At 49.7% G+C, this 23,284-nt stretch overlaps 1 protein-coding gene across 3 annotated transcripts in view; it reads right to left on the bottom strand.

Annotated features, from left to right (window-relative positions):
* SEPTIN9 (septin 9) overlaps positions 1-23,284 on the bottom strand; it is a 141,368-nt gene that overhangs the window by 73,317 nt on the left and 44,767 nt on the right. The window lies entirely within an intron of this gene.

Below are 23,284 nucleotides of genomic sequence, written 5' to 3'. Positions count from 1 at the left end.
GCAGCAGAAACAGCTGCAAAACCCGCTCCAAAGCCAAGGACACAGCTGGGCACACCTGCACTGAGCCCCATGCTGCCACAGCTCACTCCTCTCCAGACAGAGCCAGCAACACCAGTGCCAGCTTTGGGCATTAACACTAGCCCCATCCCTGCCACTTCTCACACCCTCTCCCTTTGTGCATCTTTCTGCTCCTTCTCTGATGTTTCTCCCTTCCCGTATTGATTCAGATCCTGCCCTCCTGACCCCCCTTTTATCCTCCCCACCCTGTATTTTATTAGCATCATTTAAAAGTGATGATACCCACTGAAACGTGTCCAGGCACATCAACAGGAAAAGGAGAATTACTGGGCTGGGTTTTTGTCCACTTTGGGTGAACCATAAAGAAAAATTATGCAGAACAGTAGCACTGTTAGTGCCTGGTGCTGCAGAAAGTACATGCTTCATCACTTCTGTCACATGTAATTTTACACTTCCAAAGTCTGCAGACACCACAGACTGCCCAAGAGTGTGTGTGAACCAGAAAATGAAACCAACAGCACCAGCTATTTGTTAATAGCTTGAGGTTTTACTCCAAGGAAAGGCATTATTTTAAAACATGAGAACTACTTAAATAATCTTCAGAACACCCCTTTAAAATGGAAGTATGTTATTTTAAGGTATACAGTGGTTTTCCTCCCCTTCTGCAGAGACCATGGTCATCTCTTTCATTTCTTGCACTGCCAGTGACATCAGAAACCAACACACCACAACAGAGCACAGGAAGAGGCTTCACATCACTCTGCCATTGCAGCACACAGATGTAAATGCCTCCCCATACCACACACCATCCAGAAAGCCACAGCTGCCCATCTCCCCAGCAGCCCCACTCCTGAGCACCACTACCTGTTCCTGATGCTTTAGAGGAGAGCAGGAGTGAGCATGGACCCACAGCTCAGTGCCCAGTGTCATGTCCCTGCTTTCCCCACATCCACACACGCTCTGCAGGGAGCAGTGCCACACTGCATAGAGGCACACACTGTTTGACCTGCACTGCTGGCATCAATTTTCCAAATAAACTGGCTTTATTTTTCAAGTCTGCTCAAGTGGTCATAGGCAGATCACACCCACAATCCATTTCAAGTAGGCAAAACCATAGCTGTCAATAATTAACCTCAGTTATTGAGTGAGGAAAAAAAGATACTTGGTTAAAAACTGCAGAACCTAGATCAGCCTTTTGTGAAGGCCATTAAGCATCAGAACTCCCTGGTACATTGTCATTGCAAGGTTGCAGAGTGGGTTTAAAGAGGGGGAAAATAATGAACCAAGCAAGACAAAACAAAAATCAGCATCACAAAAAGAAAAATAATTAAACAAAATGCAGTGTGGGGAAGAACTGAGCACATTTTTTTGGTGTTCAGTCTGCCCTCTTGCACACCCCATAAGATTCAGAATCACACTCACTGCTTAGAGTTTGCTGGCACTCCCTGAACTAAGTCACATGGGGATCACTGAGGCACTGTGATGGGGACTCTGTTTTTGAGGTCAACCAGAGGCAAAAAGAAGCAAACCACCAGGAAATAAAACCAAACCTGTTTGATGGGCTGTGAATAGTGAGTGTCATGAGCTGGGCTCATGAAACTGGTGAGGAAGCTCAAAGTATTTTAGCACAAGAGTTTGAGGCAGTTTGGTTCAGTCCCAGTTCCTTGGCTCACTCTGCCTTTCCTAAGAAAGATGATGTTATCATCCTGGATCTAATAAAGGCTTAGCAAATCAACAGGCCTAGAGGAGAGCTCCAAGAAGTGTGAAATAAAATATCCGGACTGTAAGTAGGAGTTCATTTTCATTAAAACCAGGTGGTTAATATTGCACCCATGTGCACCTAAGGCACTGAAAGGGCAGAGGAAGATGGAAAACTACATCTACTAAAGAGTAGCAAGAATATCCAGAGCTCTAATAGTAAACATTTAAAGCAGGAAGGTATGTAAACAACTCGCTCCACAGCAAGTAACCCAAGTGCCTGCTAGCACAGGAGGAACAAGCTTTCCTCCAGGGAGATAAGCCCATCCTTCTCTCTCCTGGAGACTTTCTTGCGCCTTTATCTGATTTAGCCATGGTCAAACACATGGCTTTACAAGGGTGTAAGACCACAAACATCTTTTACTTGTCCAGTCTGCATGAAATAACCATTTCATCTCATTTTCTACCTGCACCCTGAACCCAAAAGCTTGTGTTTAGCTAACTGCTCAAAAAAGACAGCAACCCTGGGAAACTGAGCACCCATCCCAGTGGGATGCAGAATCCACCTGGAATTGGTTTCTGGGGCTCTCTGCTAGCAGAGCACAAGCATGCATTATACTACTCATCCAAATCCAGTTTCAGCACAGGCCCTGCTTCACTCTTGTCTGGTAAATCGAGGAGATTAAGAACCCTGAGCATCCCACACTGATCATGTCAACTACATTCCTTTTGATAAGCTAATCTGGTTCTGCTCCTCTGTCCATGTCAGGTGTTTTCTTCAGTCCCTTAGTCATTTACTTGGCTTTCCTGCTCCTTTCTCCCAACAATTCACAAGTGTTTATTTTTATTTAACAGAGAGAACTCACTTTTCAAAAGAGAAGAGAGCAGATCTCATCTCTGCTGCTGCTCCCCTTGCTTACACAGCCAAGGGTCTCACTGGTTTTGTTGTATCAGTGGACTCACCTTGAGCTCCTGGTCAGTGAGACCTTCAGGATACTTCACGCAGCAACGGCTGCCTGAGGCACAAGCCCTGTTCTGCATACTGCTGGCTGCAGGAGGGATCTAGGACAATGCCTTTCCCTGCTACAATGGAAACATTTCTTGTCTGCTTACTAACCCAGGCCACCAAGTGCACTGACTGCCCAGTCCTTTTTCCTTCATCATGCACTTCAGATGAGCAATAGACTTCCTGCAAAGTTGTTTTGTTGGCCTAGAAGTGATTTCCTGCCCTCAAACAGACAGTCTGGAAAATGTGCTGATCACTTCGTTGTAGATACCAAGCGAAAACTAGATCAATGCCATGATAGCTGGCAGACACAAGAAACCCTGACTCTTGTCCCCTGGGTACCTTACCCCTGGGCTCTCCTGATCTCCAGATCACAGACTGACCTCCTTCAGAAGCAGCCAGTGCTGGATTCTGCCTCTGTCCTGACATAGGTGTGGAGCAGATCTAGAAAGTCACTTCCATGAGAAAAAACCCCAAGGAGATTTTAAGTATCAGTGTTAGAAGATCCCTTATCAAGACAGGCTAAGGCAGAAAAGGGACTTTCCTATCTACATGCATTTTAAACAGCACTGTGCAGTTTCCCTGCAAGCTGCTAAGAATGCAGTTTTTCAGGCAGACTTTCTTCCTCCCACAAGTCAAGGGTTTCTCTGAACCCATGCAGCTCTTATCGGTCTCATGATCTGCTGCAGTCATGAGCGTCAGACTTGGTTCGAGGAGGTGGCATGAGTCATTGGTGCTGCCTGAATCTTCAATCATCTTGTACACAAAAGCAGGTAATTCACCCACACCTTCCCTTTCTTCATCCTATTTTAATTAGAAAAAAAACCCACAAGTCTTTATTGATCCTGGCCTCTTCTATAAAATGCTTTTGAGACAGACTGATCAAAAGTACTATGTAAGAGCAGCTAAGTATTATTATCAACCACCTAATGTTTCTATTGAGGGTCCAAATCCCTTTTCCTGCTGAAACATCCTTCTCAGCCTTTCCAGGTTGTAGTGTGTAGATGGAGGCTCTTGCACCCTTCAACACCAACTCCCAGCATCTGCAGTGGTCCAGCACCCCCCAGGGCATCTCTTCAAGCCGAGGCACCAGGCAGCACTGGCTGCACCATCCCCTTGGCTGTTGTTGGACAGGCAGCACCAGTGCAGGGTAACAGCCAGAGCCAGATGTATAACGACCCAAACAGGGAGGATTTTGAAGGTGAAGGAATAGTGAGTCACATCTTTCTAAGCCAAAAAGACTGCTGCAATTACCTTTCCTTTCCACTCCTCTGCTCCCTGCACCTCCTCAGTTCTTGTGCTTCTGCCTGAAAAAACATTTCTGCTTCTGAATCCACCAGGAAGAGGTGGAGTGATCTCAGGTGGGGAAACAGGGGCATGTAGCAGCCATCACTCAGAAATGGGGGCCTGGCATGTAATACAACCAGACCTGGCTGTGATGGTGAGCAGTGCCAAATCCAGCTCCTTGGGAAGTGCCAGTGTTACTGGCTGAGAAGGAGAGGGGGAGACTCTGGAAGGAAAACCGGAGCTGTGGTTCCCACCACCTCCACCCATACTTTCATGAAGGTGACAGCATGAATCCAGCCCTGCTGATTACGCAGGAACTGTCACGATGAAAGGTTCTTTCCCAAGGCTTCAGGCTCTTCCTGCTTCCAAAGGAGTAGGAAATAGAGCGAGGACAGCCACACTTCAGTGCTAGTCACACTTCCCTTGGCAAGGAAGCCAACATCATGGGAAAAGTTTAACAAATCAAACCAGGGTTGCTGCTGGAGATTTCTGGGTAATTAATTGATTTTCTTAATGAAGGAAGCATGGGCAGATCTCAGCCCTTAGAACCATGGATCTTCACAACCCCTGTTACAGACAGGGCCAGGGTACTGCACAGAAAGGGTCAGGTGACTTTGAAGATAACAGAGATTAAAACCTGGAAGAACAATGGAGGGTCAATAACTAAAGATCTTTTAATAAAGTTTTTGCTCATGAAAAGTGCATCAGCACCAAAGACCTTACTGCACTGGAGGGTCCCAATGTGACCACAAGCCACCAATGCCATGCAGTTAAAGCAAATGCACTTCTAAGATGTAATAAATGAGACACTTTCAGCAGCAAAGCAGAAATCACTAGGGCTCCATCTTGAGTCATCCTGGCTACCCACCACCAGTAAAAGTAAGCAGAAATGAAGGTGAAAAGGGGATGGGAGTGCAAGAAGCATTACATGCAGATGCACCACAGGGGAGAGCTGCTGCAAGCAAAGATCACCGTTGCCAAGGGAACAAGAAAAGCCCCAATCCAAACCCAAACATGGTTATGGTATAACCAGGCCAATAAGAGCTGGAAATGAGAAGATCTTAACAGCTAGTGATGGGAGATACAAAGGGACTGCTGTGAAATCACAGTGGCAAAAAGCCAAACAGGTTTCAATGTGGGGCAGAGCTGCTCACAGGAAATACAGTGTGGCATGGGGAAGATGGTCCCCAATCCTACACCTCAGATATTCACTGCAGAAACTGGGGAAACAGCAGACCTGGTGTTCTGGGCCAGCCCTGGAGCTGAGACAGCCCATCAGAGCCAGGCAGATGGAGGAAAAATCACAGACACAAGGTCCCTGCAGCCTCTTCTCCCTATCTCCAGCAAGCAGATAGCTGTGAAGGTCAAGGTTTAACTTCATCTTAGGGATAACTCTAAGTTAGCATGCAGAGTGAGTACTGGCTCATTCCTGAGCAGGACAAGGGAATGTAGTGCATGTGGTTGCACTGAGCAGGGCCAGGGAAGGACCAGCAGCCATCCTCTCACCCTGCTAATCTGAAAACAGAGCGGAGTCTTTTCCATGCCCCACGTGTGCACATGCTTGATAGTCTCCTCTGCCTCCATGGGGACCAATGAAGTCACTCTGAATTACACCAGTGCTAAGGTGGGCAGGGCATTGCCCTTCTCTCTGGCAGGTCCCATTGCCTGCCAGAGAGAAGGGTGCTGCAGGTGAGCACCCTCTATGTGTGGATCTAGCAGCACATAGCTGGGTTGTGAGGGCACAGCTCTACCACCACCAACACCCTCCTGTGCACTCTGAGCCTCATCAGCCCAAGAATTTTGCCCATTTACCTGGTGATCTGTGTGCACAGGATGAATTTGCTGTGGGCCCCAGTGACCTCATGCCAGTGCTGGAGCCCAGCTTGAAGCATTTCACACCAAGCCAGCGATTCCGGCAATTGTGCACACCGAGAGCCTGGAAAGGGAAACACTGTCCCCAGCCTGGGCCAGGCACACCATCCCAGCCCCAGCCAAACACACAGCCAGCTGCCCCAGTGTTCCCAGTGGGGCTGTGGGGATCCCTACTGCACTGGTGGTGCGGGCTGGCAGCCCCCATGCCTGGGAAGGGAAAGGAAGCTCAACTCCCTGGTGTTGATTAAACGGTGGGGGATGCTTGCAGGGGAAGGAAATGGAAAGAGGATCAGGAACTGCATCTGCCTGAACCTCATGCAGTTAAAACAAACTTGGTCTCATGCCCTTGTTCTTCTCATTTATTTTCAGGTCAGACTTTCCTAAGAAACTGGGAGGTGCAGTTTAGTTTCTGAGCAGAAAACTGACTTAATTACTTCCATTATTTAAAAAAATTATAATTAATTACTGCATTTTAATATTAAGACCAAATAGGGGGAAAAGAAAACAAAACAAAACGCCACAACAAAACCAACCCAGCACTGCATGACAGCACAGATGTTTTAATAGAGATGAGAGGCTTCAGAACCCTTGCTCATCCTCTAATGAGTTTAACACACACACGGCACGGCACGTTTCCATTGCAGAGCCTTCCCGTGCAGCTGAGGAGCCATCTGACTCCAGGAGAAACTGTAGTGCCTGCACCTCAAGGTAGGGAAGACATACCACTCCCCACCACCACCCCCATTTCCACCATATACATGCTCATGGTAGTTGCAGGGAGAAAAAGGGGAGGCAAGGGTCAGCCAGAACACTGAAGCCCTCACAAGGAGGCCATTTCCATGGCTGCAAACTTCCCAGCAGTCCACAATCAGGCACAATTTGCAGGAACACAGAAACTGGCAGCGCTTCGTGCGTGCACTCCCCTTCCAGATGTGCATGTCTCATTTTCACGTGGTGTCCGAGGCAGGGCTGGAAACTCCATCCCTGCACAACAAGGGGAGGAGGCAGGCCCAGCGTCAGCTCCCCATGCTGAGCCCACCTCCCCAGAAGAGTCATGGGTGCAAATTCCACTCCATCCCAGCTCCCCATGGGCATCCCAGCAGCTTTGGGCATTGTCCCTCACACCTCCGGTGCTCACCATCTATATTCCATCACACAGGGCCACTGGAGCCCTGTAGGACCTCCCTGTCCCCACTGCAGAGCAGGGTGTGAGCTGGGAAAGCAGCTTTTACAGCCACCACCTCTGCTGCTCTCTCAGCTGACTGCTGATGACCTTTTCAACCCAAAACTTTCCAGTCATAAATATACCAGCTTATGGCACAAAACTCGCTTTTCTTATACTTCTTCCCTGCTTCTCCAAAAGCCATTTCCAGCAGCTCAAGCTCCCTGCACCAGCCCCCAGTTGTTTCTCCTTGCTCCTCCAAGATATTTCAGGCATGCAACAAAATCTGCTGCAGCACAAAGACCCTAAAACTCCCTGCAAAGACTCAGGAAGCACCATGAGCTGTAGGTCAGGCCTTGGGAGCAGCGTACCTCCTGATCTCCCTGGTTACCATCAAAGGTTTTATTATTATTATTCCTTTTTGACATAAACCAGTTTGATAAGAACAATTCCCAGATGGAGCCGCAGCCCCACACCCACTCTGCTTCCTCCGGGCAGCGTGGACACAGCGCAGGAGCTCAGCGCACGGCGGGAGGAGGACGCAAGGGGAGAAGGAGAGGAAGGAGAGGAAGAATGAACACATTTTTCCTTTCCTCTTAAAGGCTTTGGCAAATGCCAGCAAAACCACCAGCAAGGATGCTGAGGTGTGGCTGTCAGCATCTGCCCAGCACCGAGCACCACTGCTGTCTTCTTCTTAGCTCCAGCTCTATCACACAGCAATGGGAAAAGTATAAAAGTGGGCAGGCATCTCTGCCAAAATCCACATTCTGTGTGCTCCTGTCTCCATGTGGATGGGAATTTGGGTGCCCCTGTCATCACCCTGACAGGCAGAACCGTGCCTTCAGCTCCATTGCCTGCATTGCTGCTGCCCAGGAGAGTTTGGCAGGTCCAGTGCTGGCATACATAAAACATTAGGCAGGATCGGTACCATTAAACTCCTGGGCTGAGGGAGTGCAAATCAGAAAGAGATGGGCCAGCCTAGACCCAAGGAGGCACCAGCTGCCTTCAGCAAGGGCAGGTCTGCCTTGGCTTTTACATCTCATGAATTATCCTCTTGAAAAGTGAATTACAACTCTCTCATGCTCACACCAATGACACAACCAATCCCCCACTAACTGGACCCCAGCATAATCAGGCATGTTCTCCAGCTGCTGGGCAGCACTAAAGCAGCAACCTCAAGCCATCTGTTCAAGAAGTCTGCCCCAAACACAGGAGGCAACCCAGGCATCCAGACTCCAGTCACCTCTTCTGCTGGAAAAAGCAGGCCAGGATGATGCCCTCACTAACCAGATCTCCCCTCAGCACAGCAGACTTTGCTTCCCTCCCCTCTGCCATCTCTCAAACACCCAGCACTGCCAACACAGACTCAACCTGTTCTACAGATGTAGAAGTTGCACAGCTCATTTAAAAATCTGGATTGAAAAAATCCACCTGGGTTGGAAGCTTCTAGGAGAATTTCCTTTGATTTCTTCTCCTTTTCAGATGTTCACTTCTTCTGCCTGCCCCAGCTCTTGCCATGCACACCCTTGTGCCTGCAGGGCACTTGTTTCTGCTCAGATTAAATGATTACTGCAGGAGGGACCTGCTGCTGTCACCACCACTCTGTCTGCTAGGAAAGACTGTCAACACTAAGCCTCAACCAGGTCAGGACAACACTTGGGCTTCCCCCATCCACTCTTGCCCCAGTGCAGCTTTCCAAGAGCCATCTCTCAGCACAAAGCCGCAGCCAGCACACGTGGCTGGGGGATGCTGGGGATTGCAGCCTCCAGAAACAAAAGAGGATAAAAAAAAAATTAAATAGCTGGGAGATGTGCTGCAAGCAGGCCAAAAGCAAAGGCCATCCAGTGTTTGCCCTAAATGGGAAAGGGGCCTGTGAGCAAGCTGGGGGCAGAGCACCAGTCACGGAGAGAGACGGCACCAAGCCAGGCAGAGAGAAGGTTGCCAGCAAGCTGTGTGAGGGGGAGAGAGGCTCTGCTCTGGCAATCCTCCCAACAAACAGGGCAGGAGAACCCTGGAGATGGGCTGAGTTTGGTGGTCCCTGAATAGGGTGAAACTCAGAGGCACTCCAGCAGCATCTGCCCTGCCATCAGCTGTGAGACACAGCCCTGCCCTGGGTGGTTGTACAAAGCATCTTGCTGAAGGCTGCCGGGCAATTAGCTCTGATGCTTTGGTTTCTAATAGCAGAGTCCAAATGTCCTGAATGAGCTGAGCTGGAGTCGCTCCCTCCCAGTGACGAGCAGGGCTGGACAATCTCTCCCCATACACAGCCTGTCCTCTATTTTCACCCATAAACCCCGTGGCCAAGCCCAGCAGGGAAAGGGCAACAGGGAAATTCCCCTTAGACAAAAGGTGGCTGCTGCCATTGCACCAAGTCATTCCATGACCAGATATTCATACAAAGCTCTCTTGTCATTGTCTCTTCTGTCATCTCCAGACCCCAGGGCAGCTGTCTCCACTTGCCACCCCACCATACACTCCACTCTGGTGAGCTCAGCCTTCCCATGCTGGCTTTTTCTTAATTCTTGATCTTACTTTGCAGTGCCCATAATAACCACACCAGGTCAGGGAGTATTGGACTAGATGTTCCACCAACAGGATTAAACTGCCCTTGTTTAGCAGAAGTTAAAATAAGGTAGAAACAAAATCTGAAATGTTTTCCCTTATAAAGGAAAGTGCTGGGTGCAGTAAGCATCAGCCCTTCTCATTCAGCAGGGACTGGCAGTGTCTGTGAGCTCTGGGGATATTGTTATTCCCAGACAAGTAATCACAGGGCAAACCAACACAGCCATGTTTATGTTATCACAAGGGAATAAACTGCCAGACCTGAGCTCTGTCTTTCCATTCCTTGCTCCTCCCCCTGGACCCCCTCCGGAAGAATCCCTCTGCAGCACGGTACCTCCAGTTTGGACGGTTTAACGACCAGAAGATGTTCCTGAGAGTTAAATAAAACTGTCCTGCATCCCTGGGGAGTGTTCCTCTGCAGAAACATGTGCTTTGACACACCAGCAACACCCTCTTACATGAAGGAGGACCCTTAATTACTCTGCAGATGCATGCTGTTGCCACCAGCCCTGGCTCTCTGGTCAAAGATCTGCACATCCCCTGCCAGGGGCATCTCAGCTGCAGTTCCTGCTCCACTTCAGTAGCTCGTTTCCAAACAAGCCTTCTCAACAGCGCTTGTGTGTAACTTGCTGCCTGCCAGCTGGAGGGTGGACAGCTATTTCATACACTGCAGAGAAGGGCTAGCAGTCCAGAGTAGCACTGTCTGCTTGCTTGGAGCCAAGAATGGTGACTCAATGCTGAAGCAGGGCTGGGCTGCCCTGGTCCTCACCATCCCCTGCAAAATCTGAGCATTCAGCAAGATTTGCAGGCATGATGGCAGAGGCATGCTCTCGTGTGACTCTGGTGAGACAGGCACTGTAGAAGCACCTAGAGGCTGGTTTGTACAGAAGCAGGCAATTGCTTGGAGACAGAGGTGCCCATCTGGTCACTTGCCAGTTTGCAGGCAGATTTAAGACATGAGGGAATTGAACCTCCGGTCCAGATGTAACTGTGGCCAAACAGGCCACCTCCTTCAGCAGCCTCTGGGAGAGTCCTGGCAGCACAATAAAAGGAGTATTTAGTAAAGCTACAAGTTTGCTTGCAAAAACTCAAGGGTGATGAGCCATTTTGCAGCCAAACTTCATATAAACACATTGATAATGATGCTAGCATCAGAGCTGCAGGTGAATAGGGTTGCACAGCAACAGCAGCCCCCTCTGCCTGCCTCAAGGAAGCCCCTTTCTTGTAATGCATGTTTAATCCATGATCTGCGTCTGCTGCCAGCCACATTCGTACCAAAATCTGCTCACCTCATCTATCTTCTGTACAGACATGCACAGATTGAGGTGAGGTGGGAGCACAGGCAGAACTGCAGAGCTTGCCTGCAAATTCCTCTGTTCTGTACTCTCCTGTCCTTTGGTGAAACCTCCACCCTGTCTTCATTAAATATCTTCATCAGAGTTGAGCACACAGATGTGGGCTAGCAGCATCACACAGCTGCAGCACCCTCACATTAGGTGTGGCTAAAAGCTTCAGCATTTTGCAGCTTTGATGAAGCCCATCTGAAACATACTCTTGGTCATGAAGAACCATTTCTCCACCCTATCCAGGGGACATTCCTGCACCCCACTGTCTCTCAGGGCAGAGAGACTGAAGGACCTCCTAGCACTGAAAGCAAACATCACCTCTTGCTCACAGAGACCTCCTGCAACATGTTTCCTGGGGCTGCCCCAGCTCTGCTCTGTGGTCTAGGAACAGCCTCACCAGCCCTGCCAAGTTGCTCATTAGCTGACACACCAGCAGCAAATTGTGCTTGGTCTGCTGAGGATAACATTAGGTTTGGGACACTCAGATTCGCTTGTAGTCACGTTCATGCAGTCCCAGGATAAAGGCTGCAGGTTCATCTCTAATGGATCTGTCTTGATGTGGCTGTCACTTCCATTTGCGTCGCTCAGCAGCTTTGCTGACTGCTTCAGAAACTGCAGGTTTGTGCAGCTCCTGGTCCCTGAGCTCAGCCAACCGTGTTGACTACAGTCAACTTCACAACGGCAAAAGAACAGACACCAAGCACTCGCCCTGGCAGAGAAGGAGACGATGTCAGCAGAAGTCAAACTCCTGTGAGTGCACACGTGAAGACACCTCACTGAGTTGAAAGAAACAACTCTTCTTCCTCAGCTATTGCTGTCATCCTCCATCATTTATACATGCTGACCAGCTACGACCTGCCATGACTTTCATGGTCATTCATTAGAACCATGGATCAAGCACTCCACAGCATAATGAATATTCATCCTGCCTTCCCTGGCAATGAACTGGGATCCCAGCAGAGTACAAGCTCTGCAAAGCCTTCCCCACCCGCTTGCAAGGCACAGAAGTGTGGGAGTTGAACAAGGATCTGTATTATCCACTAAACCACAGGATGAGCTTTGCAGGAACTGGCAGGCTGGATTGCTTCCAGTCGCTAAAGAAGGCAAATAGTCCACTGTAGTTCTCGCATGCCAGAAATGTTGAGCATCTGCAGACTTGAGAATGTGAAGACAACCCAACCCCACACTGAGAACCAGCAGCCTCCCTCTGCACACCCCTGGCAATGTGCTACCCAGAGGCAGAGCTGTACTGTTGAACAACTCTCGTGATTTTCCTGGATTAGGCATTAAAAAACCATTTTGAACACAGCACTTCCCTCCTATATCCAGCAAACTTCTCTCTGACAGAGAGAAGAACTGACTGAACTCAAGGAAAGCTGACAAAGGAATAAACCAAAAGAAACCTCTCATCTTATAAGGAAACAGTCATAGCCTCTCCCTGCTGAGGGCTTTACCTGGGAAGGCCTGACCAGACATTGTGCAGCAGAAGGATGGTTAGTGGGAGATGAACTGAGCATCTTCTAGGGAGAAACATCTCAAGGTAGACACAGCTCTAAACAGCTCACACAGTCTGGGGCTTCCTGAAAAGTTTCCCATCCCAAAGAAAAGGACTTCTTTGCACGTCACCACCACCTCTGATCTTTTACATGACTATTACTCTATCTTTCAGCCACATCTGAAGAGTCTGGATGTCTATCTTTCACTTCAAGTGCTCCCCCAGCCCACTGCAGGTGCTTGAGAAAGAATTTCTAGCCCCAGCAGTTAGACCTGTTAGGCATTTATAGGATGCTCCTGGTCTGCACTTTGCTGAAGTGCTTCTCCCAAGGGAGCTGCAGCACTAGAAGGTCTCGAAGGAGCAGCCACAACATCACCCATCAAGCTTCCCAGAGCTCAGTTCTGAGGAAGCAAAATCTCCAAGCCTGGCAATGAAAGAGCTCTGCATTGTGTTATCTGTGCTTTTGCTTCCATTCCTCTCTGACCTTCACACCCAGAGCTGGGAGCTCCTTCCAGCCAAGCCTGCTTAGAGCAAGCACTTTCTCAGCTTGAGAGCCAAGAGAAGCCCCTGTGGACCACAGCCTGTTGCTGCATTTGTTGTCAGAAAAGCACAGCATGTCAGAAATCACGAGAAGGGCAACGAGCTGTTATTTATGACACAGATTTATTGCTACTCTCATTCCCCAGGCCCCCTGGAAATCTCAAAGTGCCCTGGCTTCACAGCAAGCCTATGAAATGCCTCCTCAAAGCCCATGTCCTGCCTCTTCACTTTCCCGCTCCACCCAGCCCCAGAAGCTCCCAGAGGTGTGGCATCCTCCTTGGCCTGCCAGCACGCAGATAAACCTCAACTCCTACGCCTTCCTAGAGAGAAAAACCTGATTGTGCCGTGGTGGGTCTGCAGGGCCAGCTTCTGCAGCAGCCCAGACTGGCAGAAACTCTGCAAGAGGGGATTAGGAAGGTACAAGGAGGTGACACTTCAGGTGGAGCCACACGAGCAAAACTCCTGAGGATGATCTCCACTGTGCAGAAGACCCAACCCTGCTGGTCTGAGCCTCTTGCTGTATCTGAATCAGCTCCCAACATCATCTTCAGCATGAGCAGGCACTGAGCTGACCCATAGCCACAGCACACACCCCACAGCCAGACCCCAACGGCTTTGCCCTGCGGGAGGCGGCTCCTATCCCTCTCTGACCAGGCTGCTAAAGCATCTCGTGCAGCTCTGCATCTTGCAAGGGACTGTCAGCAATTTGCAGATCGCATGTCCTGGCCCCATCTATAAAGCAGGGATGTTTACATAACCCCAGGAAAACGCCAAGTGCAGCAGGATTGCCAGGGAATCTGCTTTCAGCTGCTGGAGTTGGTGGAACTCTGACAACCCACGTCAGTTGACAATCTGCCCTTAACTCTTAATGCTGCAAGGGCAACTTCCTATTTAACGGAAAACAACAAAGTCCTTGCAGCATAAGATGTTCCTGTTCACCACAGATACAGCTGAGGAGCAAGCAGTGCATTAAATCCAAATGGCCACTTCCAGTGCTTCCTGAGAGAAAATTCTGCATCCCACTGGAAAACACCAGCTCTGTTGTTTGGTTTTTTAAAGCAGTTTCTTTTCCAAGCCAGGAGAAGGACTGAAAACCAACCTGGCTTTATTAAGTCCATGCAATATGAATGAGAGGGCTCTGGAGGAGATATTTTTGATGGCTTATTCTGATGATGGATCTGACATATCTGCTTTAAAGAACCTCATTTGCGAGAGCAGCCTGCCTCAGAAAGCAGCTTTACAGATATTGGCAGCCCTTGACATTAATTCACTTTCCTACAGACAAGAAAAATACTTAAACCATCCAAAAGGCAATGAAATGGCAAGGCAGAGACTTGGGAGCCAAGATCTAAAGCAATTGGAGGGAAACGTGACAGTCTGAAGATCTTGGGCAGGCAGAGGTGGAACAGCAGAGGTACATGGGCTTTGCATGGTGGTGATATCTCCAAGCCTCATGCACCAATCTTAGCCACCCCCCCATGTATTACCGCACTCTGCACATCCCACAGACACCCCTGCCTACATGGGTTTATACCATTTAAGCAGAGAAGGAAGCATGGGAGACAGTTCCAGTCACTCAAATGGCATTTCCCAGATGACCAGAGCCTCTGAGGGATCAGCCCTGCTTCTGCTGGTCTTTCCCAGACACATGGGACCACGCATCGGGTCCTGAAGCCATTGTTGTAGCTGGGAGAAGCAGCAACCTGAATTTCAACTCAAAACACCACGTGAACCTCTGCTAAAGTTCAGACAAACGCTATCCCTAAAGCTGGCCTTGGTTTGACACACCCTGCAGATTTTAAGCCAGCAGCAGTGAACCTTGATGGCAAAAGCTTACCCTTCAGATCCATCTGTACGTCAACAGCCAGCACTTTTTATTTCATGGGAAAAATCTGTCAGCAGAACGTCCTGAGCACAACCAAGGTGCCTTTGAACAGCACGTCTGACACAGGACCGGATTTCCCAGGCTTTATGCTGTGCAGTGCTCGCTGCTGCCAGGGCACAGAGGGGCTCCCACCAGAAACAGGGTACTGGAGGCCACCAAGAGAGCACATAGCCTTGTCCAAGAGGGATTTCATCCAAGAAAAGGAACAAGTTGCTCAGGTTTGATGGCTCAGGCTACTTAGTGCTATATAACAAACCCTTTCAAGACAGAAAAATGTGGGCTATGCTTCCTGCCCACTGTTTAGATTCACAGAGGGCTCTGCATCACTCTGCAGGTAACCAGCAGCAAAACAAATCTCCTCTTGTTATGCCCAAGGTCTGGCTGATGAGCAAAAACTGGTCAAGCAGGCAAGTCTGAGTTCTATCAGAGATGGAGCAGGGTCTGGGTCTCTGCTGGCCTGAAAAAGGAAATGTCACACACAGCAAAGAGGAGGAGGAAGGCATCAATCCAGGAAAGAGGGAGCTGAGCCTGAGTCCCCACCCCTGCTGCTACAAAGCCCTCCCAATGCCCCTCCTTCTGCCTCTCAGGTCCTTTCCACCAAAATATCCCATCTTGTCTTCCCCCAACACTCCCAGCTGCCTCACAGCCCTTCAGCCCCAATGACCAAACCACCTCTGCATCACCCAGCACTGCACATCCCCTTCTCCACCCCTTCGTCCCTGTGCCACTGGCTATTGTCTTCTTGCCTTTGCACAGGGCAAAATTTGGTTTCTTCTCCAGCTGCATACAAAGGGCCTGCTCTAAGTAGCCTGCAGATGGTGAGCAGGCTGTGAAGCAGCAATAGAAGTGAGTAGAGGACACTAGAGATGGGTTTTAACCAATCTGGAGATCAACTGTGATATAAAAGGCCAATTTTAGCACCCCAGCTTCTATACATCCTGGGAGCACTCATGGCCCTGCACCAAGAGGAGACCAATGCCATGAGACACCTCTTGCCACATCACGTTGGAGCAAGGCTGGGAGCAGGCATCCAAACCATGTCCCTCAGCTAACACTGGGGGCATTGCCCCAGATCCAGCAACATCCACCACATTCTCAAATCACAATCAGTGAATAGCTTGAGTACAGAGCACAGCACCACCGCTAACACCAGTCTGCTGGGAAAAAACTCTGATGAGCATAGGACAGTGAGCCCTGGAGCACAACCTGAACTTAAACAGGCTGTCCCAGTGAGTGCCCCAAGGGGTGAAGAGGTACAAGAAGAATCCCCAGGAGTAGCCTTTCTGGATGGAAACACTGCCTACACCACTTAGCTCTTGCTGCACAGGAGAGCAGGGAGGGAAGGGTTTCCTGGTTTGTGGCCAATGCTGCTGTTCCCCTTATGGAGGATATGCCTTCCCCAGGGGGTATTTTCACTGAGAGCGTGAGACACACAGTTTCCATAGCTCACTTTCCCTCTCCACCTACTGTGATTTTTTTTCACATTTCCTGAAATAAAAAACAAACCACCACAACACCACCCCAAACCAACCAACCAACTGCTCACCAACCATGCTAGTTTCCAACAGGGCCTCCCCTTCCCTAGAGAGCAGCTGTCAACAGAGATGTCAACCAGTCCTTTTTAGGCAGCAGAAACAGGGTTGGATCAGATCAGATCTTCACTTGAATGAAGAATGGAGGAGGAAAGAAATGGTAAATATTTTAGGTGCTGAAGACCATCCCTTCCTGCCCCAACAGTTCATTAGTTCTCAAGGTTGCCTGCTTTGCCTCTATACTGATAAATCAAGATAGCACTTAAACACAAGTTGTCCTGGTGAGTGTTTCTGGAGTGGCAGCTCCAGCTTTGTCACTCCAATCCCATCTCACAGAGCCAAGAGAAACCACAGGGGAGAGGGAATGCAATAAAGCAAAGCCGCTAAATGCTTCAGCATCGAGAAGGAATCAGTGGGACAAACGGGGAGGGGGCAATGGCAGGTCCACACCAGAAGATCATCATCTCCAGGGGAAAGGGAGGCAACGTTTAAAGAATTCAGCTGAAGGTCATGAACAGAAGACCTCAGGGAGCAGGTAAGGGCCATGTAAGGTGGTGGTGTTTTAGCTGTGAACCTGGCACTGTCAGGTGATTTGTACCACTCGGCATCAGAGTCCCTCTGAAAGAAGCTCTGTCTGTACTTTCTGTAGCTGCAGTGACTGAGGGACAAACATTGCAGCCCAGGAATAAATCCCATATTCTTGCTTTTTGGCTTATGCTCCTCAGCAGAGGGATCCAGGGAGAACCATTCATGTTTCCAGCCTAACGTTCAGCTACTCCCCCAGCCCCACATCTCAGATTAGCACCAGCCATTGCTTCCACCCCGTAGGGAGCCTCATCCCAGCCCTGCACAGGGGTGCCGGTGTCTCAGAGAGGTCAAATTCCCAGCTTTATCATGACAAATCCCTCGCAGCTGTCTAGCAGAGGATCCTGAAGTGCCTATGAAAAGCGGAAACTATCTACCTCATTTTCCATATAGGAAGTTAGAGCACACGTGTGAAATGATTTACAGAGGGACTGAGTGGAAGAGCTGGAAAAGGATCCCAGCAGCCCAGCTCCTAATTGCCAGGAGATCACTCCCTCCCGGTGCAGCTCAAACGCCGACTCACTGATAAATGACAGCTGTACCCAATTTAGGAGAGGGGCACTCAGAGGCTTTTAGCACTGCAGAGAGCAATACCAAACCGTTTTTGATGAACAAAACTCCGCCCGAGGAGCAGGTATTGGCATCTGCTCCCCTTTGCTCTGCTCCTCAGTAGCGATTCGCCTTCTCACAGCCCCACAAACCGCAGCCCCTCCAGTTTCAGAGGTGAAACTCAAGCCGGGGGCTCCCAGGGGACCCGCACGACCCGGGGCAGGGAGGGAGCAACTCGACCAGAGGTTGGGGCACTGGGAGGCCGCCGGCCCCGAGGGCTCCGCCCCGCCCCGCCCCGGCAGCCGGCAGGGAAGCGACACCGCCACCTAACGGCACCGGCACCGCCGGAACCCCCGCGCCAGGCTTCGGAGGGGGAGAGGCAGCGCCCAGAGCTTCGTTCAGTCCTGCAGATGCCCTGGGAGCATCCCACCATCATCATCATCGCTCCCCGAGACTGCGCATCCCGGCCTGTGCTCGGGAGGGGGTCCCACGAGCTGCCAGTGGCAGATCAGAGAAAGGTTTGGGTTGGAAGGGAGCTTTACAGGTCTTGCAGTTCACCCCCCAGCAGTCAGCAGGGACATCTGCAACTAGAGCAGGCTGCTCAGAGCCCAAACCAACCTGACCTGCAATGTTTCCAAGGGTGGCCATCTACCACCTCTCTGGGCAACCTGGGCCAGGGTCTCACCACCCTCATAGTGAAGAATCTCTTCCTTCTCTTTTCTCTCTAGTGGAAATCTTCTTTTAGTTTAAACGCAGCATCCCTTGTGCTGTCACAACAGGTCCTGTTAAAAAGTATGTCTCCAGCTTGCTTTTAGGTCACTTTAAATGCTGAAAGGCCACAATAAGGTCTCCCCAGAGCCTTCTCTTCTCCAGACTGAACAACTCTCTGAAACAACTGAAAGGTGGTTGTAGCCAGGAAGGGGTTGGTCTCTTCTCCCAGGCAACCAGCACCAGAACAAGGGGACACAGTCTCAAGCTGCACCAGGGGAGGTTTAGACTCGAGGTGAGGAGAAAGTTCTTCATGGAGAGAGTCATTCACCATTGGAATGTGCTGCCCGGGGAAGGTGGTGGAGTCATCATCCCTGGAGGCATTCAAGAGGAGACTGGATGTGGCACTTGGTGCCATGGTCTAGTCATGGGGTCTGTGTTGATAGGTTGGACTTGATGATCCTCGAGGTCTCTTCCAACCTTAGTTACACTGTGATATTGTGAACTCTCTCTGCCTGTCCTCACAGCAAAGGGGTTCCAGCCCTTGAATAATTTTTATGGCCTTCTCTGGACCCACTCCAACAGGTCCATGTCTGTGCTGCTGAGGGTTCCAGAGCTGGACCCAGAACTGCAGGTGGGGTCTCACCAGAGTGGAATAGAGAGCAGGAGAATCTCTTCCCTTGACTGGCTGGCCACATACCTCAACCAGCTGGTCACCCTTGTCTGACCCACAGGCACCCTGTTCCCAGCCCTGGCACACCCCTGGGGTTGGGGATGAGTCACTGGGAGTGAAACTCATGAGTCAAGAAGATGTAAGACTGAAGCCTCTGGGGATGATGATAACCATCCATAGCCTACTGGAAACCAGTGACCAGGATACAGCTGCTGTTAACATCACTTGAAATGCAGGATGACTCCCTCTGGGGTTTTGCAGAGTCAGCCCAGGGACTCCAGTCATCAGGCTCCAGCAGGTAACTACTCAGAGGCATTCAAAAGGTTAGTGAAGCCAACCAAGGTGCTTTTTACACAGGGATTCCTTCCAGGTACGTGCTAAAAAAGCAGCAAGGAGTTTCTGGAATGCTCTTCACAGAGCAAAGGTTAACAAAGGCCAGCTGAAGCAGATAAAGTCTCTCCTCTCCCCTTTACAGACATTGTAGTCAAGGAAACAGGTCCCTGGACTGAGAAGTGTGAGATCTGAGGCTGATCAATTGTGCAGCCCCAGGCAATTCACTCTATGTACAAATCATCCAGACCTTGTCTCCAGGTACAGCCACAGGAGTTGTCACCCAGAAACTCTGACCAGAGCTGCATGTCCTACAGCCCTGTTACAGCAATATTAGTAACAGAAAGGTCCACACAGAACACTCCTGGGGCAGGAGAAAGCACCACCATGGTCTAGGATGAGGCTCCCAAGCCATGATCCCCACCAGGCCAGGCAGCAGGGTACCAGTAGTGCAATACTCTGTAATACAGACCAATACCTTCATTTGCAGCCACACCAGAGGGTGTCCACCCTTCTCTGTCTTGATCCCACCTCTCCAGGTCTTCTCCAGATTCAGTGGGATTTTGAAGAACCAACATTTGAGACAGCAGAAGAACCAAAATATGAGTGTTTCTCTGCTCCAGTGCCCCACAGATCAAACTTGGTTGCCGTGATTTAATTTTCCAGATCAGACAGTCAAGAGTGAAATGCAAACAAACCTTTATTTCCACAGCCTCAAGCTACAACCTTCCTGCCAGGTCATGATCAAAGCTGCAACCTGGAGATGTTGCAGAGCTAAGAGCAGGTCCCCTCACAAATCCTGCACCCAAGCAGTCACACTTATCACTCCCCAAACTGGTTTCACTGGAAACAAGACTCTACTCCAAGAATGACTGATTTCATTTCTAAGGCATCTGATAACAATGCAATAGCAAAATTAATAGAGGTCTGTTTATGCAGCACCATCTTCACATGGGCTTGGATCCAGCCAAGGGGAAAAAAAACCAAACCAAAACAAACACCAAAAAAACCTTCATTTGATACAAGAAAGACATTTTTTACAGTGAGAACAACCAATCACTGGAACAACCCCTCCAGGGAAATGACAGAGTCCCCATCACTGCAGTTTTTCCAGATACAGAGTTTTTCCAGTGTTAGATAATCTTATCCAGGCTCCCTTTTCCCACAAAGGGCTGGATCAGCCCTTTGGAGGGATCCCTTCCAACCTGGCCTGCTCTGTGCTTCCATACAAACATTTTTTGAAAAGCACTTCCAGGTTTATTGTGTGATTATTGCTTGTAAAACTAATGCACTTTATTTACCTGTAAAATGATGCCCATTCTCCCCCAAGCCATGAAGCATGAAGCAGAGCTGTTTACAAGCCTCCAACAATGCTCTTGGCACCAGCAGACCACCTGAAGGGCTATTTCACTTCACCTGCCACTCAAACAGCAGCTCCCTCCAGCAGCAAGGACTCACAGCCTTCCCGAGCCAGGGGTGCAGCACTGAGGTGCTAGCACAGGACACATAAATACAACAGCAGCAGCAGCATGAAGCACTAGAGGAGAGACAGAGCTGGTGCCATATCCTGCTCAAATACAGCCACAGGGAAATTCGTTTCCAATGTGTTGCAAACAGAAGCAGTGGGCACAGCCCAAGCAGCTCTGTGTAAAGGGGTGACCATATCCAAGGTATGTATGTAAGGGATGACATCTCCATCAGCTGTTCAGAGTAGCCTCACATGCCATGCACACACCTGAGTTAGAAACACACAACTCCTTTTGCTGCAGTGTCAGAACAGATTGGAACTCCCAGATGCACTTCTGAGCCACTCATGCAGCCAGGCCCTGCTGCAATTCCCCTTTTACCTGTCAAGAGCTTCAGCACAGAGACCCAACCACCACCTCCTTACCCCAAACCAAAGGATAAGTGGAGCACAAACACCTTTTCCCAAGGGCTTCAGAGAAAATCTGGGGCAGAGCAGGAATATTCACATAAATTTTCTCAGGTATAAGACTGTTCCTAAAAATGGGACTGGCTGCCCATCAGGACCTTCCCTGCTGCCTGCACCATGCCAGGGTCAGGCTGCAAAGTCCTGAGTCCAACGGCAGTGCTTCCCGCACAAGGCACTGCTGCTCTCTACCAAATTATTCTGTCCCTTAGTTGTAGCTGCAAGTACCACGTGGAGAAGCCAACAGGACACAGCTATTGTGCTTCTGAGATCATTAAGGCAACAGAAGACATGTGTTGACCCAGACATACTTCCCTAGCTACGTACTTGCTCCTACTCAGCATTATGGTATGCTGGACCTTGGAAGAGCCCTGACTTGCATGAGAAATGTCCTCCCTCACCCCAGCAGCATGGGAATCGCTTTGCTAGGAGGTTTCGAGTCATCCAGCAAAGCACAAAGCAGGAGGGCAGGCAGCAAAGGACCTCCTGCTCCAGGAGTTGTTAGCCAGGTTCAACAGAGCCATGTGGAGAAGCGTTACCTGTGCTGCCAGGCGGGAGGTGAGCTGTGCCCCCCACCGGGATTGTATTTCCTGGAGATGAGTAGAAATTCCAGCAGATTTAAGAGCAGACATCAGGAAATGGATAATGCTTCATACCTTGACATGCCTGAGACAACTGTGGGAATGCATCCCCAGCCAGGCAGGAGGAGGCAGCCAAGAGTGGGCTGGAGCAGCATGGAGCATGCTGCAAACACAACCATACGCAGAGGCAACTCCGCAGCCTCGTGAAACACAAACTCTTCTTCTAGAGAGGGTATGCATGGACTTGGAATTGAATGAACCAAAATCTGCCACCACAGCAGGTGACTACCTTCATCCTACATGTTCTGTAATTGCTTGAACAAGAAGCTTAGGTAATTTTCACAGTATATAGCACAGAAGCACACAGCCTTGGGGGACAGGGTATCAGGGCATTGACAGCAGAAGGGAGGACTAAGGACAGACCAAGAGCCACCGCAAAGGCAGGACAGACAGAAAGGTGTCCCTGGGTGACAGGGCTGGATGAATGCAGTGGGATCTAACAGGAGGTAGACTAATTGCCTGACCTGGCATCTTGTATGTGAGATGTGCTGCAAGCCAGAGGAAAAAGAAGGAAAAATGTCTGGTAAAGGAGCTAAATAGCTGTGAGAAGAGCATTGAGAAGGAACATGTCAGGCTTTTATCTGGCATTTCCTAGGAATAATAGGGACACCATGAAACCTGAGATAGAAAAGATCTTCTCAGTGATGTGCAGTGACAAGACAAGGGGCAATGGGTGCATGCTGGTTCCCTGTGAACATAAGGAAAAACTTTTTAACTGTGAGGGTGCTGCAGCTCTGGAACAAGCTGCCCAGAGAGGCTGTGGAGTCTCCTCTGCAGATGTTCAGACCCCACTTGGATGCACTCCTTGTGTGACCTACTCTAGGTGATCCTGCTCTGACAGGGCAGTTGGACTCAATGATCTTTCAAGATCCTTTCTAGCCCCTAACTTTCTGTGATGAGAAGCAACCCCAACCCCTCTGCCCTGCTACCAATATTTTAAAGATTACCTTCTCTCAAAAGCATGAAGAAACAAGCACATTCCCTCCAAACAAACTTCACACCTTTATCATTCACATACAAGGTGAGTACTTCCCTGCTGCTCAGTCTAAGCACATGGTACTTCCTGGGTGACTGGGGACTACTGGAGTTGCTCTGTCTTGCAGCATTTAGTCTAAGAGCTGCTGCCAGCACAGCCTCTGCACACTGCAGCCAGGGGCTATCTCCTTGCTGCTCAGGTCATCTAGGTGGATAGAATGATGTATAAAATCTTTTTAAACCCTGGGCACACAGGCACACACAAACATGTCCATAGTGGGTGTATAACTGAGAATGACCACCAAGGGGTTAATAAACAGCTCATCCTCCTGTCTGGAGTTCAGCAGACTGCAGGCACCTATAACACTCCAAGCTGCCTACTGCTGGGCCCTTCCCAACACATGCCACTCTTGCAGTCAGGTGTTGTGATCACCTACTCATCAGCATTTGTTAACTCTTAAAATGAGTTTGCACAGTGCAGTTTCAAAGG

This window comes from Melanerpes formicivorus, unplaced genomic scaffold (genome assembly GCF_026170545.1).
Source record: "Melanerpes formicivorus ecotype bairdi unplaced genomic scaffold, bMelFor1.0.p_v2 SCAF_21, whole genome shotgun sequence".
Lineage (NCBI taxonomy): Eukaryota > Metazoa > Chordata > Aves > Piciformes > Picidae > Melanerpes > Melanerpes formicivorus.
Note: the sequence above shows the minus strand (reverse complement) of the source record. Positions and strands in the feature narration are given on the sequence as shown.